Here is a 15,810-nt window from a genome sequence, read left to right on the forward strand (position 1 = left end):
TCAGGAGATGGATCCAAACCACCTAGACTATAACAATTTATTAATTTATAGTAGTACTTTGACGTATTTAATATAGATAGAATAGGAAATCAGTGCTCATGAGTATGTGTGATCATGTCTAAAACGTCCCGTATTTCTAGACTGGAGGGAGTAACATTCAGAAACATATATCCCTATGATGTATCTCGATTGCCCCTTATGCGCCAAGGGAGTGTGTGTTGCAGCTGTGATTGGGGCATGGTGGCGTTGATATGTCCGGTCTCACATCGCAATATCATGCTACTGGAAGAGATGAACTGAACACCGTTTCTTTCGCCTTGATTGCCTGAAAATATTGTTGCAGCACAAGAACATGCGTCACATTTGACTGTCCAAAGAATAAGGGAGAGAAGAAACTTGATATGTTTTTATAGGTCTGCTTATTTTGCTTACCTCCTTTTCCCAGTTTATATGCAGTGTGATCCACATGAGCAACACGAGCTTACTGAGAGTGCCGCAAACAATGCCAAGCCAGAGACCTTATCCAAAGAACAACAGTTTCAGTCTTTGAGAGAAATTTTCCTAGGTGGTTGATTTCATTTCACTGCAATAAAGTCAAAACCCGAAGGGATGATTTTTAATAATTTCAGTACCATTCCATTCAGATGGAGGACAAATGCAAGCAACACGGCCATGGGAATGCCGGCCAAGTAGAACGCGCCGAGGTTAACGCGTGCGCCAATCTTCTGCTCACCACATCCAGTCAGCACCCATGAAAAAGTTTAGAGAATGATCAAACCTGTCCTTTGATTGCTATGTGCGTCACTTCAATTAGGCTAATTTCGCTATTAATTTTGGAGTGTAAAGTACTCATTTGTAAAATGAAGTTTACCTGACAGGGAACTGTGAAGCCCATCTGTGAAGAACTACATCGCGATAACCGGTATCATTCTTGCAATGTTTGTGACAACTTCAGATTCATTGCTGTACATATACCCCCAGAAAATGTGTAGCAAAATCATGGTAGAGGCGATCAGCAAGCCTGCAGACAAGGCGATACACATGACCACTCGAGTTGCCAGTTTTGCTGCTTGCGGCTGACCGACACCAAGTTCATTCGAAACTCGTGTGCTATAGAAGGAAAATCAAATAAATGAATAAGCCAATGTACAGAAAGGAAGTACATATCATAGGGTAAAATAAACATCTGTTGACTGTTGCAGAATCTCTTACCTTATTGCTGTGCAGAGACCAAATGGTACCATGAACATCAAAGCACCGGTGCTGACACTGCAGAATTCGACAAACTAGTAAGAAACATGAAAAGGAAAAACCTGTTTATCGAACAATAATCAACACTGTCTTGTAGCTGATTACCATATTGACAACACTGAGGTTTCAAGCTTAGGATTGGGCAGAAGGCCAGAGAGCAGCACAAGCAGTTCAAACGACCACCACTCTAAGCTGCACATATAAAAAAGGGAGTTAGGTAATTAACATTGCTATTTAGTCAAGTTATATAAGTTGGAAGGTTGCATTTCCTTAGGAAGGTGTACGAATTTTCTCACCAGACCATCATCGCTGACGGAATAGCGATCTCGGTGAACCGGCGCAGCTCCCTGAAGGCCTCGATGGAGAACCCGGTCCATGTCCTCTTGCACGCGCTTGAGAGCCTCACGTAGAGAGCTGTTGACACAGTACGAGACGGCGATGCTCAGTGCAACGCCCTTGCTTCCCATGCCAACCCTGTTACACAAGCGCCCAGCACAGGAAGACGTGGCTCAGCGCCGTGACTCCGGAGGTGGCCATCACCGGAACGACGATGCTCTGCGTCTGCAGGAACCGGATGGTGCACACGAGCGGGACGTAGGGCACGAGTGACAGGATCAGCAACCACGCGTAGGCGCCGGCCTCCGCGGCGATGTCCGGGTCCTGTCCGATGAGGACGAGGATCCTTCCAGCGTTGGCCCAGACGGCTGCGATCGGGACGCAGGCGAGCGCGAGCACCAGCATCGCGCGCTGCTTGTAGACGCCGAGGAGGCCGTACTGCCGCGCGCCGAAGGTCTCGTCTCTTTCTCGATGACTCTCTAAACATCTAGATCCTTAACTTGTAAATAACAAAATATTAAAATTTTCTAACGGAGAAATTTGTGCAATCAAAATTAGAATACTATGGGTATTCATCCCAACCCCGGACATCTCAACTAAGGCGGTTAAACCTAATCAAGAGCTTGAGACTCTAATACAACTTATAGGGATCGATAACATCACAAGAGGAAGGGGTGAATTAGGACACTTAAAAACTAATGATTTCACAAACTTCACAAGAAAAATATATCTTAATTTCTATCTAAATAAGCTCTAGATTTATCTAATGTATCTACTCTACCGCTCAAGAAAATTACAACTTACTCTAGCAAGGTAAATTATAAGAATGTAAATACGAAAACGTAAATAAGGTATAGAGATAAACTCAGCACAAAGGATTTTTATCCTATGATATCGATAGAATGAATGTCATCCCTAGTCCACGTTGAAGCTCTACCAAGGATATGCTCCTGGTCGACACCCGGTCATGGCTCTTAAGCCACCAAACCACCAACGCAAGGACTCAAGCCAGATAAGTTGCCAAGCCACAAAGGCAAGGTCTCACTACTAGCCTCTCTTCCGGTCACTAGCCGTCGTGATCACTTCAGAGCTTGACTCACCAAAGCAAGGATCTTTGAATTCCCATATACATATCTTTCCACCATTCCATACCAAGTCGATGGGTCAATAAGTTTGAGCAACTACGACTCAAGTTGCCGGTGAGTCACCAAGACTCTAAGGCGCTGGCATACCAATTGGTACAAGTTAGGATCACTCCTTGATCCACTCTCTAGGCAGTAATCACAATTTCTATCTACATATTCTCTAGGTTTATCTAGTGTGTCTACTCTATTGCTTAAGAGGATTGCAATCTACTCTAGTAAGGTAAATTACAAGTATGTAAATACGGAAAAGTAAATAAGGTAGAGAGATAAACTCGGCACAAGGAATTTTTATCCCGTAGTATCGACGGTATGGATGTCACCCATAATCCACGTTTGAGCTTCATAAAAGATATGCTCCCGGTCACCAAGTCTCTTGTGATCACGGCTCTTGAGCTATCAAGTCACCAAGACAAGATCTCAAGCATGATGAGCCACCAAGGCAAGGTCTCACCACTAGCCTATCTTCCGATCATTTGCCGCCATGATCACTTCAAAGCTTGAACCACCAATGCAAGGGTCTCCGCATCCCTATACATGTGTGTTGCCACCGCTCCACACCAAGTCGGAGGGTCAACAAACTTGAGTCACCAATGCCTAAGATGCTAGTGAATCACCATTACTCCAATGTGCTAACGTACCACTCGGTACAAGCTACGAGTTGTGGCACCTAATTACAACTCACTATAAGCCTATAAGCACTAAATACTCTCTAATCTTATGCTTAATCGCCTTGGATGATCACTTTAAGCACTTTGATGGCTTGGATATCTTCTCAAGTATATGAGCTTCCTCTAAACTCCAGCAACATGCCACACATTCAAATGATTGAGTGGAGGGGTATTTATATCCTTAAACTCGCCAATTAGCCATAGCCCCAACGGTTCAGAAAAGCTGTTAACACCGGATAATCTGGTGAGAATAGTAGTAGTAACACCGGATCATTTGGTGAGTACAAACTCATAAACTAGCCGTTGGAACTCTAATCATTGTCTCTATGAACATTGGACACTCCGATGTACCTTCAAATTCATCACAGGACCTTCTGATGAGTTATTTTGAGCCATCCAAGCCTTTGCAGCCTCTCTGTGTAAAATGCTCTGGTGCATTCATCCAGTGTTCATTCCATTCACACCGAACCATCCGGTGAGTTAAACCTTCTCTTCTTTTCTCTGAAAATGCTCTGGTGCAACTATCTCTATGATTACCAGACTATCCGATAAGTTGATCTTCATTCTTCAGTACTTGCAGTCACCTCTGCAAGAAATCCTCTGGTACTATACTTCAATGTGCACAAACGAAGCATCAAACCTTCTGGTGGGTTGATCTTCAATCTTCTGCACTCACATTCTTCTTTGCAATAAATGCTCCGATGTTACCCTGTGCAGATCACCGGACTATTCGGTGAGGTCCTCAACCTTCTCCCCCTTTGTCAGAAATACTCCGGTGAGTTCAACACACAGAGCACTGAACTATCTGGTGAGACTATCAGCCTCTGTGAACAATGCTCCGATGAGTGCAAACTCCTCTGCACCGGACCTTCAAGTGAGGTCAATTCTCCTGGGACTTCTCCAATTCAATCAAACTTTATCCCGACTGCGGTGGCTTCTTGATATATTTTATTTATGAGATCTACTAGCATATATTCTTGATAAACATATTAGTCCTAATGACTATATTGTCATTAATCACTAAAATCACAATCATAGCCTAATAGGGTAATTTTCGCTACAACAGTCACACCTTTAAATGACTGAGTGGATGGATATTTATAGCCTCAAACTTACGCACTAGCTGTTAACCCAACGGTTGAGAAAAGTTGTTAACACTAGATTGTCCGGTGACAACAGTAGTGCAACCACCGGACAATCCAGTGAGCACACTATCAGAAACTAGCTATTGGATTCTATTCAAAATCATCCTGAACATCGGACACTCCGGTGTATACATCATCACCATCACTGGACTATACGGGAGTACATTTGAGCTATCTAAGCCTCTATAGCATCTCTGTGTAAATTACTATGTGTAAATTACACAGCAACTATCACTAGACCATCCGGTGAGGTATTCTTCGATCTTCAACTCTTGAAAATGCTTCTATAGAAAATACTCTGGTGTATACAACACATGCACCAGACATTCCAGTGAGTTGATCTTCATTCTTCTGTGCGTTCTTCTCTACAAGAATTAGTTCGGTGTGATCATCTGGTGATCACCGGACCAATCGATGAAGTCATCTACATTCTCCACTTTTTCAACAATGCTCCGCTGCTTCTGCCCATTTGACACCGGACCATTCGGTGAAGCCATCTGTCTTCTCCCCTTTATCAACAATGCTCCGCTGCTTCTGCCCATTTGACACCGGACCATCCGGTAATGTAAAATTTCCTCTAGACACAGAGCTCCGGTGTGTACAATTCTTCCAGCATCGGACCATCCGGTGAGTATATTTTTACTAGGACTTCTTCAATTCAAACAAACTTTGTCCCAGCTATGTTTGCTAGATAGATTTTGCAATTAGTCCAAATTGCTACTGCGTTACCCTCGCCTAGTGATATTTTCCATATGCTTAGCAATTGGGTTTGGGGTATTAAGAAAAAGCAAAAACAAAGTATATTGGTAGGGGCAGTGGCACTATGTTGGACAATATTGCGGTGTTAAAATAAAACATACTTATTTCATGCAGGCTATTTTCAGGTACCTAACTACTAGCTCCGCTTTTGGGTGTTCTCGTAGTATGAGGAGGAAATGGAGGAGATCCGTGTGGCATGTTTAACATTAGAGATTGTTGCCGTGAAGCTATTTGCAAAATACGGATGGACTTCTAATAATAGACTCTCTCATGTTTGATATATCCAGTCATGTAATGATTTATTTTACCCTATGAGCTAGCCTCAACCTGAATATTGTTATATGGACCAGGCTCCGTGCATTGCAAAATGCAGAATTTAATTTCCATTATTAAAAAAGTGTGTATATATATATATCACAATGTACATTTAAAATGTATATGATTCTAGTGTCATGAAAATCTTCTTGAGACAATTACAAAGACAATCACAAAAGATCAACGGAATTTCATTGTGATGGTGCTCAAGGAGCTGGGGATTTGGGTCAAGAAAAATTAATGTGTTTTTAGGCCCTCCAATACTTCAAACTGTGTGATATCTACGGTTATAATGATTATATATTGGAGTTACAATTAGTTTATTTGGAGTTACATACATTTTTTTAATGTAGCATTCAAATAGTATTGGCGCAAAAAGAATCAGGTGTCAGAGCCGTCAAGAACACCCAAATTTTGAGTACTACCAAGTCAGATGAAATTTGAACAATTGATCTCAATTGTGTATGGCTGAAAAATATTGGGTGTTGGCTCTCCCTAATTAAACACCCGAGTGCTATCAAACTCAAAAGACTTGCCAAATACGTTCTTGTGGAATGGTAATGACTGGTACAGCGGCAGGAGCGTCAATGAGCAGGAAGCTATGTCATTGAAACAAATATCAGTTAACAATGCCCAAAAACAAATACGAAACTTTTGAAGTGCTCCATAGCAAATTTTGCCTTTCCACGCTCCGTTGTATTGAATCGGTTCCATCATGCCGAAACCTTGCATCAGACTGGGTTAATCTAATTACCAATGCTATTCCTTAGCAGCCATGCTAATCTGAAGCGGCAAGTTGCTAGATCCATTCCATTGTTTCCGGGCATCTTTCCAAACGCATCCAGGTCAGCAACCACCATTGATAATCATGCATTCTAGAAGGGCAATTATAATAGAGATGCAGCCACAGAGACCTTTCTCCATTTCTAATCTGGACTTGAAATCCAAGTTACACAGACCGTTTTCTCCCTGTCCAAATTTCTGTTCAATTATACGTTGACACGCAGTAGTACAATTCTTAAATTCAAGGCTATGCATTCCACAACTAACAAACTTGGCAGCCACGTTTAGACCGGCATAAACAAAACAAAAGCAGCGCATCAACAGAATAACTAAACACAAGAATCTGAATCAGTAAGTTGCTAGGTTGCTTCCACTGAATAATCCTTCCAAACACATTGCAAGTCACCTAACGCCATATAAGAAGCACTAACACTACACTCCATGATGCATCACCTAGCTAGAAATCTAGTACTATGAGCTCAAAGAAGCCATTAATGATCGAGTGACATGACGAGGCAACCGTAGAGGAGCCGCTGCTGGTCCCACACGCCGCCGTGAACGGCACGGCATCTGTTGGAAATTCTGAGCCAAACACGAACATGAGTACAACACACACGAGAACTGGAGAAAATATATACAAACACAAGAGTCTTTTGTGCTGCGATACAACTTACAACCTTTTCTATTTTTCTCCTCTATTTATTCTCAGCTATCGTTACATTGCAGAGAATGCTAATTAAAGTTAGCTAATGCTCATGAAGATTAGCTAATGCTGATTCAAGTGCAGAAACGCTGAAACGGGCCAAGGTGATTAATTTTGGTGATTAAACAGGCCAGCAGGCAGGGGAACTGTAATACTCTGATTTTTAGATTTTTCAAATTTCTAAAATTTTTCAAGATTATTGAATAGCTTCACCAGTAGTATAGGTTTAAAACCTATTTTCTTAATCAATTAATTAATATAGGTTATTATTTTCTGTGTATTGCATGTTGAGTTTTGGTAGGAGCTAGGTAAATGTATTAGAGTTCGTTTTTTTTTTCTCTTTGGTGTTTTGAGTGAAAAAGATTTTGAAAAGGTTTTACAAAACTCAGTAGTGAATAAGTTAAGGATTTTAATGGTTGGAATTCAAAATCTTTGAATTCATCATCTATTCAATCCTTGATTATACCTGAGCCTTCTCCAGGTCAATTCAAATCTTATCCAAATTCTTGTTTAAAGTCCATCTCTTCTCTTTCTCAAATTCTACCCAAATCTAAATTCAAATTTCTTATCTACTCCTATTCTTATTCAACATCATTTTTCGTTTCTCTTAAATTCACTTCAAACTCAATTCAAATTCAAATCCTATTCAAATTTCTCTGCAAAATTTTCTTTTCTAAACCCTAGATATACCTAAAGTATCTTTGGGCTCAATCTTACTCAAGTCCAAACCCTTAGTCAAGTCTTCTAGATGGCCCAATAAAGGATCCACAAAATCTACAAATTTTCGCGGAGTTCTGAACAGCCTCATCTTCTCATGACGTTTCGGAGTTCAAAACGGCCTCAAATGCAAATCTTGACAATACCAAAATTATAGGTCGTGTCGAGAGCTTCGATTTGAACCTATGGAAGTCCTCTTTTGGATAATGGAGCTGGGAGTTATGGCTGCACAGAGAAGTTCGAGTTCAAACAGTTTATCTTGTGGTGCAGTGTTGGAAATCAAGATGGCATTTTCAGAAGTTCTAATGACTACCAAAGTTGTAGATCTTTTCGAGTACTATAATTTAGAATCAAGAAAAGTCCAATTTGGAGTTCGGACGATTGAGATATCATCCTCGGAATTCAGAGCTGCGAAAAAGGAAATCGTAACTGACTCGAATTCGAATCCGATTCGTGTTCGGTTTGGACTCCACCTCAACCAGCCGTCCCTAGCCCTATATATATGAGTTGCACGCCCTCTCCTACCCCTATTTCATACCCCTAAGCCCTAGAAGTCGCTGCTGTCCTGTCCGTGCGTCGCCGGAGCGCCGCCATTCGCCGAAGCCGCCGCCGCCGTCGCCCGTGATGCGCTACGTCGTCTTCTCCGTGAATCCTCCTTCTTCCACCATCAAAGCAAGGTGAGGACCCCTTCTTCTCCTCTCTTACTACTGTTAGCATCATACTAAGTCACTAGCCAAGCCCTAACCCCAGCCAAAGCCCGATCTATGCCGTCATGGTCGTCACCGTCGCGGACAGCCGCGCTGTAACTGATTGGCATCGATGTTCCCGACCGACCAGAGGTCAAATCACCAAGCCCTTTCACCTGTACATGTCCCATGATGTTCCCCACGCCCTCACCAACCAGGTCGGCCAGTAGATTAGCCAAACTATCGAAATCAAGGTCGACATACCCGTTGTCCGGTTTCTAGACACGTTCTGCGCGCGCACCGGATTTGCGTTTGTGTCCCCTGTCAATCTGAAAGCCGTATGGATGCACCAACCATGTCACGGCGTGTCCCATGGAGTCTTCTACGTTACCCTAGGAGCCCATCCATGTTTATGCAGCGACACGACCAGGACGCTCTTGCCAACCACAGCACGTCGCAGCCATCACCCGTCTCATCTCTGTTGATCGTTCTTCCTCTCAGTGGATGATCTACCCAAAACTATGCCATAGAATTGTGTTCCTGGGTTATATGAACATTTTTGTTCAAACGGTTTCTCAAATTTGATACCAATCTCCTAGAACACGAGTGTCTTCGTTCCTGCATCTGTTCGCGGTCACCACCAAACCTAGAAGTAGTCATCGCTGTTTTGCTGCTACCTCGGATGACCCCTTCCAAAACCAACCATACCGCTAAGTTAGTCTTTTCGCGTTCTACGCCATGCTCCCCTCATTTCACTGAAACACCACTGAAGCCGATATTGATGTCTGTGGCCACATGCCCGATCGCCATCTCTGACGAAACCCGAACCACCACCGCTACATAGAGTGACCAGTAGTATCCTTAACCTAGAAGCGCAACCTTCGGCCTTTTTGATCCATCAATAGGTGGTCGATACTAGATCTCCGCGTATCTCTTCTTTAATCCAAGATGATACTCGCATAGCATGCCAAGTCAGCGCCACATCATTCTCCTTAGCCTAGTCAGTGAAGTCTAGTCTGCCCTACACTTCTTGAATCTTGCACAATGATGTTGTCAAGCCTAACATAGTGATTATGTAATAAAGCTTTTTTCCATAGGAAGATAGTTCCGGAAAATCAGCATTTCTTTTTCAGTCTAATCCATCTCTCGAAAGCTGTTCTCTTTTCATCCTAACTCCGATTTAGACGATTATTGCGTCTAAATGTTTCTAAAATCTTACCTATCCAACTATAGTATTTTTAAAGTGTTTTAATGATGTTTGGTATGTTGTTCTTAGTGTTTTCCTTTGTGTTGTTTGTCGGTAGTTCTCTCGATTAGTCGATAATGTTCTGGAGCAGTTCGAGGGACTTCAAGACCAGGATTTCGACAACACTGAGCAGCATTGGGAAAAAGGTAAGTGTCCTTGATCATCTTGAACCTATGTTTTTAAATGTTTTGTCTTACAAAATTGCATGCAATATCTGTCAATATGATGGGTAGTCACCTATGTTAGGGTTTTTCCTAGATTTTCCCTTATCATTCCTTGGAACCTAGATGGTTTATGGTTAGGTATCTTTTATGAGTAGATTGCTTAGCCATGCTTTTTAGGATACTGGAAAGTGTCATAATCTTGACTAATGAACATATACAGCAATGGTTGTTAATGTGTTAATGGTCTAGCAACATGGAACCTTAGGCCTTGAGCAAAGTAGTTTTGATGGTTGTCATGGTTATGATGTTGGTTTAGTGTTTGCTCAAGTAACCTAAGTAAGGACCGGTTCGTGGAGCGACAACCCAAGAAGTAACGTACCAACCACAAGGCTGATATGGGTAAGGCGTGGCATACTAATTAGAGTCTGTCCAGTGTGCGTTGGGTTAGCACAAAAGGGAGCTTCTGGGTAGGAGCTTTGCTTGCGTAAAGCCTGGCGGTGAAACCTAGTGGGCAGACACACACTTGATTAGTCTTTGGTTAGTGGAAAGTGTCATATAGTGATTCTTAGCGGCACACCACTGGCGTGTATTAAGTGTCTTGCAAACACGGCAACATGAAATTCACTGACTTGTGGGTAAAGTTGGACAACCTCTGTAGAGTGTAAAACTGTTATAACAGCCGTGCTCACGGATATGAGAGACTTGGATCCTCACATGATTAGATGGTGGTTTGGTTTTTGTTCTGATACAGGGAGTACTAGATGGTGTGGTTTTGGTCTTAGTACAGGGAGTACTAGATGGTTGTGGTATGCAGGGTGGGGAACCTTGTATACTAGATGATGGATTGTTGGGTTACATTCATTTAATACTTGTCTAATGCTTTTGAGTTCAAATGTGTTTTCATTACTCGCATTTACGCAAATAATATCTTGTGTCAGCCTATTCTTGATATAAGCCTGCATGTCATTATTTTCTCACACTTGCTGAGTACATTATGTACTCACCCTTACTTTCTCCTACAAAAACATATGCTGCTCAGTGGAAGACTTTGAGGATTTCTAAGATGACGACCTGGTATCTAAGGAGCGTGTCTTCCAGTCGGTGTCTGTGGAGTATTGGTTAGCAATGCTTTCGTCCCGCTGCCGTCGTTTAGATGATGTCGTTTAGGTTAATTTTGAGGTTGCTTAGGTGAAGTCTTTTATTGTAAGAAGTGAACGTTTAATTGAATAAAGTATTGCTTTTGTTACTTCACCTATGACGTCCTTATGTGTGTTAAACTTCCTGGGCACACATAAGCCGTACTTGGTTTTGGCCATTAAAACCGGGTGTGGCAGGAACGTGCAAGGATTAACTGACATTGTGCCCCCCTAATACTTGCCCGGTTCACCTAGAATCTCGATAACGCAGATCTTTGCGCGCTGCACCATGAACTTGACACGGCCGAGTGGCTTCGTGAGAATGTCCGCGAGCTGATCCTCTGTATGAGTGTGCCCGAGGACGATCTTTCCTCCATCAACACACTCCCGGATGAAGTGAAATCGAGTGTCGATGTGCTTGCTCTGGTCGTGGAAGACATGATTCTTGATCAAAGCAATCGCAGACATGCTATCCACCTTGAGCATTGGGGTGCCGGATTCTGAGCCAAGGAGGTCGCTCAATAGTCGCGCCAACCAAATATACCCTGACACACCGTGGTAGCCACAATGATGTACTCCGCCTCGTAGGACGACAGTGCCACCACCCACTATTTCTGTGATTGCCAGGTGATGGGGTTGCCTCCAAGGAAGAAGAACACTCCTGTGTTGCTCCTCCTGGTGCGGACATCCCTGGTCATGTCACTATCACTAAAGCCAATCAGTACTGGCTAGTCGTCTCCCTTCTTTGTGTAGCGAACACCATAGTTGCACGTCCTGGCGACATACTGCAGTATGTGCTTCACCGTAGTTAGGTGCTCTTCATGCGGTTCCTACATGAACCGGCTAGCGTATCCCACCACATAAGCAATGTCCGGGCACATGTTTACTAGGTAGCGAAGACCACCAATGATGCTCCGGTAAAATGTGGCGTCCACCGATTAACTTGAGCTTAACTTGCTGAGCTTCAGCCAAGCCTCCATGGGCGTCACGTAGCTGTTGCAGTTGGTCATCCCGCTCTTTTTAAGCACCTTGAGTGCATAGGCTAATTGGCACAATGAGATGCCGCTTGGTTCTTGCTTCACTTCAATGCCGAGGTAGTAGGACAACAACCCTAGGTCACTCATCTTGAACTTGTTCATCATCTCGGCCTTGAATGCGTGAATGTTGTCAACCTCGGTGCCTGTGATGATAAGATCGTCGACGTACACTCCGATGACCACCTGTCGTGTGCCATTGCCGTGAGTGTACACCGCATGCTCAGAGGCGCTCCTGGAGAACCCGAGAGCAGCAAGGGTGGCATCGAGCTTGGTGTTCCATGCCCTGGGTGCCTGACGCAGGCCGTACAATGCATTACGGAGTTGAAGTGCCTTGTTCTCACTGCCGTCAATGATGAACTTAGGCAGCTGAGACACATACACCTCCTCGGTCAGGGTTCCATTCAGGAACGCGCTCTTTATGTCCATGTGATAAACCTGCCAGCCCTTGTGCATCGCCACAACAAGCAGTGCACGAAACGACTCCATATGCGCCACTGGAGCGAAGACTACATCAAAGTCGATGCTGGCTTGCTGCACGTACCCCTTGGCAATGAGTCGTGCCTTTTTCTTGATGATGGCGCCGTGTTCATCACGCTTGACCTTGAAGACCCACTTGAGTATGATCGGTCGGTGGCCAGAAGGAGGGTCGACAAGCTCCCATGTGCCATTGTCCTCGATTGATTTCATCTCTTCAAGCATCGCCTTTCTCCAACAATCCACCTATTTAGCCTCCTAGAATGAGGCTGGCTCATCTACTGTGGTGAAGAGTAGCTCGTGTGGCGCAAGCTCGTGGGGTGAGACTGGCCCGAGGACGTTGTCGATGGTGCGAAACCAAGTGGAGTGTCGTCGTAGTCGATGTCGAGGTACTCCTCTGGGTTTGTCGGTGGCGATGCGAACTCAATTACACTCGGCGCCGCAAGTGTTGTCGTGTCCACCGCGCTTGGTGTTGTTGCACACACGTTGCCTGGCGCCTATGGAGACTCCTGGTGGCTATCCATGTCATCAATCTCTACCGCCCTTGGTGTGTACACCATAGTGTACTCTATGGTGAATGGCTCCCATGTGCTCACTACATCAACCTCACCATGGTTGCTCCAGTCGCACTGTGCCACCTCATCGAAGATGACATCGCGCGTCACGTGCACATGCTTGCTGATGGGGTCATACACCCGGTACACCTCGGAACTACTCTCATAGCCGACGAAGACCATAGGGTTGCTGCGGTCGTCTAGTTTCTTCAGGTGGGGCTTCATGTTCTTGACATGCGCGATGCAGCCAAAAGTGCGAAGGAAGTGCAACGCTACCCGCACACCATGCCATGCCTTGAATGGAGTGTTGCCATCGATGCTCCGAGTTGGTGCACTGTTGAGGATGAAGACGGCGGTGGAGACGACCTCACCCCAGAATGTTCCGGGGAGGTCCTTTGCCTTCAGCATGCTTCGTGCCATGGCGACCACCGTCTGATTGCAGCGCTCAACAACTCCGTTTTGTTGCAGAGAATAGGGAGCTGTGAGCTATCGTTGCACACCGTGCTCGGCGCAGTATTCATCGAATTCCACTGAAGTGAACTCGCCGCCACGGTCGGTGCAGAGTACATGAAGCTTCCTTCTCGACTCCACTTCTGCCATGGCCTAGAACTGCTTGATTGCAACTGGAGCTTGGTCCTTGCTCGCAAGAAGACTGAGCCATATGTAACGGCTCAAGTCATCCACCAGAAGTAGGAAGTAGCGGTTGCCACTTGCGTCATTGGCGTGATCAGCCTGTAGAGGTCGCTGTGCACAAGGTCAAGGACGTGCTTCATGTCATACATCGCTAGCTTGGGGAAGGATGCTCACCTCTGCTTTTTGGCAAGGCAGACATCGCAGACTTGATCAATGTGATCAATCTGCAGTAGTCCTCGCACCATGGCCTGCTTGGAGAGTTTGCACAGGGACTGAAAGCTGAGGTGCCCGTACCTCACGTGTCAGCGCCATGCCTCCTCTGAGCCTCTTGTCAACAGACATACCAGTCACGCAATGTCGAGGCTGAGCATGTACAGCCTGTTGGGGGAGCGCTTCACCCTCGCCAGCAGTCATCAATCAACACCTAGCAGCCGTTCTCATCAAGCTTGCCAATTCTAATGATGTTGGTGGTGAGCTGGGGAATGAAGTACACCCCCATGAGCGCGTGGTGCTCACCGGTCTTGCAGGTGAACAAGATCGTGCTGCGTCCCTCGATGTCGACGATGGAGCCGTCGCTGAACTTGATGGTGACTCGGATTCCAGAGTCGATCTCAGAGAAGGCAGCGCGCAACCCGGTCATGTGGTTTGTGGCACCGGTGTCTAGGTACGACATCCGATCGTTGTGGTCCTCCTCTCGATCCAGCTGTGCAAATACCTTTGCTTCGATCAACTGCGGAGTGGACGTGGCAGGCGATGCGACACAATCCATGACCATCAAATGCGTGGGCTCGTTGTCGTCGCCCTGTGTCCGGTGGGCCTCAGCCCGCTTCGGCTTGCTGCGGCAATCCTTGGCCCAATGGTCAAATTTTCCACAGTTCCGACATTTATCCCGACCAACTCCTAGGCTAGACGTGATGGCATTGCTGTCACTCGGCCCGTTGCCGCGGCCGCGGCCGCACCCACGGTTCATGCCGTGACGACAACAGGAGCCACCATTGCCACCGCTACTAGATCCTCTCCCGCCATCACGCTTCTTCATGCGAGCTAGTCACTCCTCCTCAGTGAGGAGTAGCTTTTGCCTGACATTGCCGCCAGAAGAGCCTAGCTTGTACCTCTGCTCCACAATGCGTAAGCAACTGGTCACCTCCTCGATCGAGATCATGCTTAGATCAAGGAGGGTCTCGATGGAGATGGAGATCTGCAGGAGACGTTCCGGAATGACCTGCAGAAAGTTTTGCATCACCTCAACATCAGTGACTTCATCCCCCAGTACTCGGAGGTTGTTAGCGAGACTCATCATCCTCATGGTGAAGTCGTCGATAGACTCGCCATCTTTGAACTCGATTTTGCCGAGCTCGTGTCGCAGCTTCTGTGCATTCGCCTCTCTAATACGCTCGACGCCAACACGCATCGTCTTGATCGCGTCCCAGACATCCTTGGCGGTGTCTTTGACGGCGAGAGTGGACAGCATCTCTGATGGCACAGCCTATCATCGCGGTAATCACCGCCGCTGGGTTCGATTGCCTCCCAAAGGCCTTGCGCCTGCAGGTTCACCCGCATCACAAGCGCCACTCGGTTTAATTCGTCCGTGTGAGCGTGGGGTAGACCACCGAGCTCAATGCCTCCTTGACAACTGCTGCACAACCCGTGGCGGGTGCGGAAGAGGTGTCGGTGAGCTACGGCGGCCTCGGCGCGGAGGAGTCCTCAATTGCGCGCCCCTAGGAGCCCACGACGATATAGCTACACTTGGATCGATAACTCAGGCTCTGATACTAAATGTTAAAAATTCTAAGCCGAACACAAACACGAGCAAACATACGTGAGAATTGGAGAAAATATGTACAAGCACAAGAGTCTTCTGTGTTTTCTCCTCTATTTATTGTCAGTTATCGTTATATGGAGGGAATACTAATTAAAGGCTAGCTAATGCTAATGAAAGACTAGCTAATGCTGATTAAAGTACAGAAACGCTGAAATGGGCCAAGTAAAGGTGTTCAAATTTGGTGATTAAACGGGCCAGCGGGCTGGGGAACGTACAAGGATTAACTGACAGCATCG

General features: G+C 45.5%; 1 pseudogene; it reads right to left on the bottom strand.

The window, feature by feature from the left end:
• Positions 1 to 11,540, bottom strand: LOC133907195 (protein DETOXIFICATION 16-like; annotated as a pseudogene).
• Between the last annotated feature and the right edge of the window lie 4,270 nt (positions 11,541 to 15,810).

This window comes from Phragmites australis, chromosome 24, assembly GCF_958298935.1.
Source record: "Phragmites australis chromosome 24, lpPhrAust1.1, whole genome shotgun sequence".
In the NCBI taxonomy this organism is placed as follows: Eukaryota; Viridiplantae; Streptophyta; class Magnoliopsida; order Poales; family Poaceae; genus Phragmites; species Phragmites australis.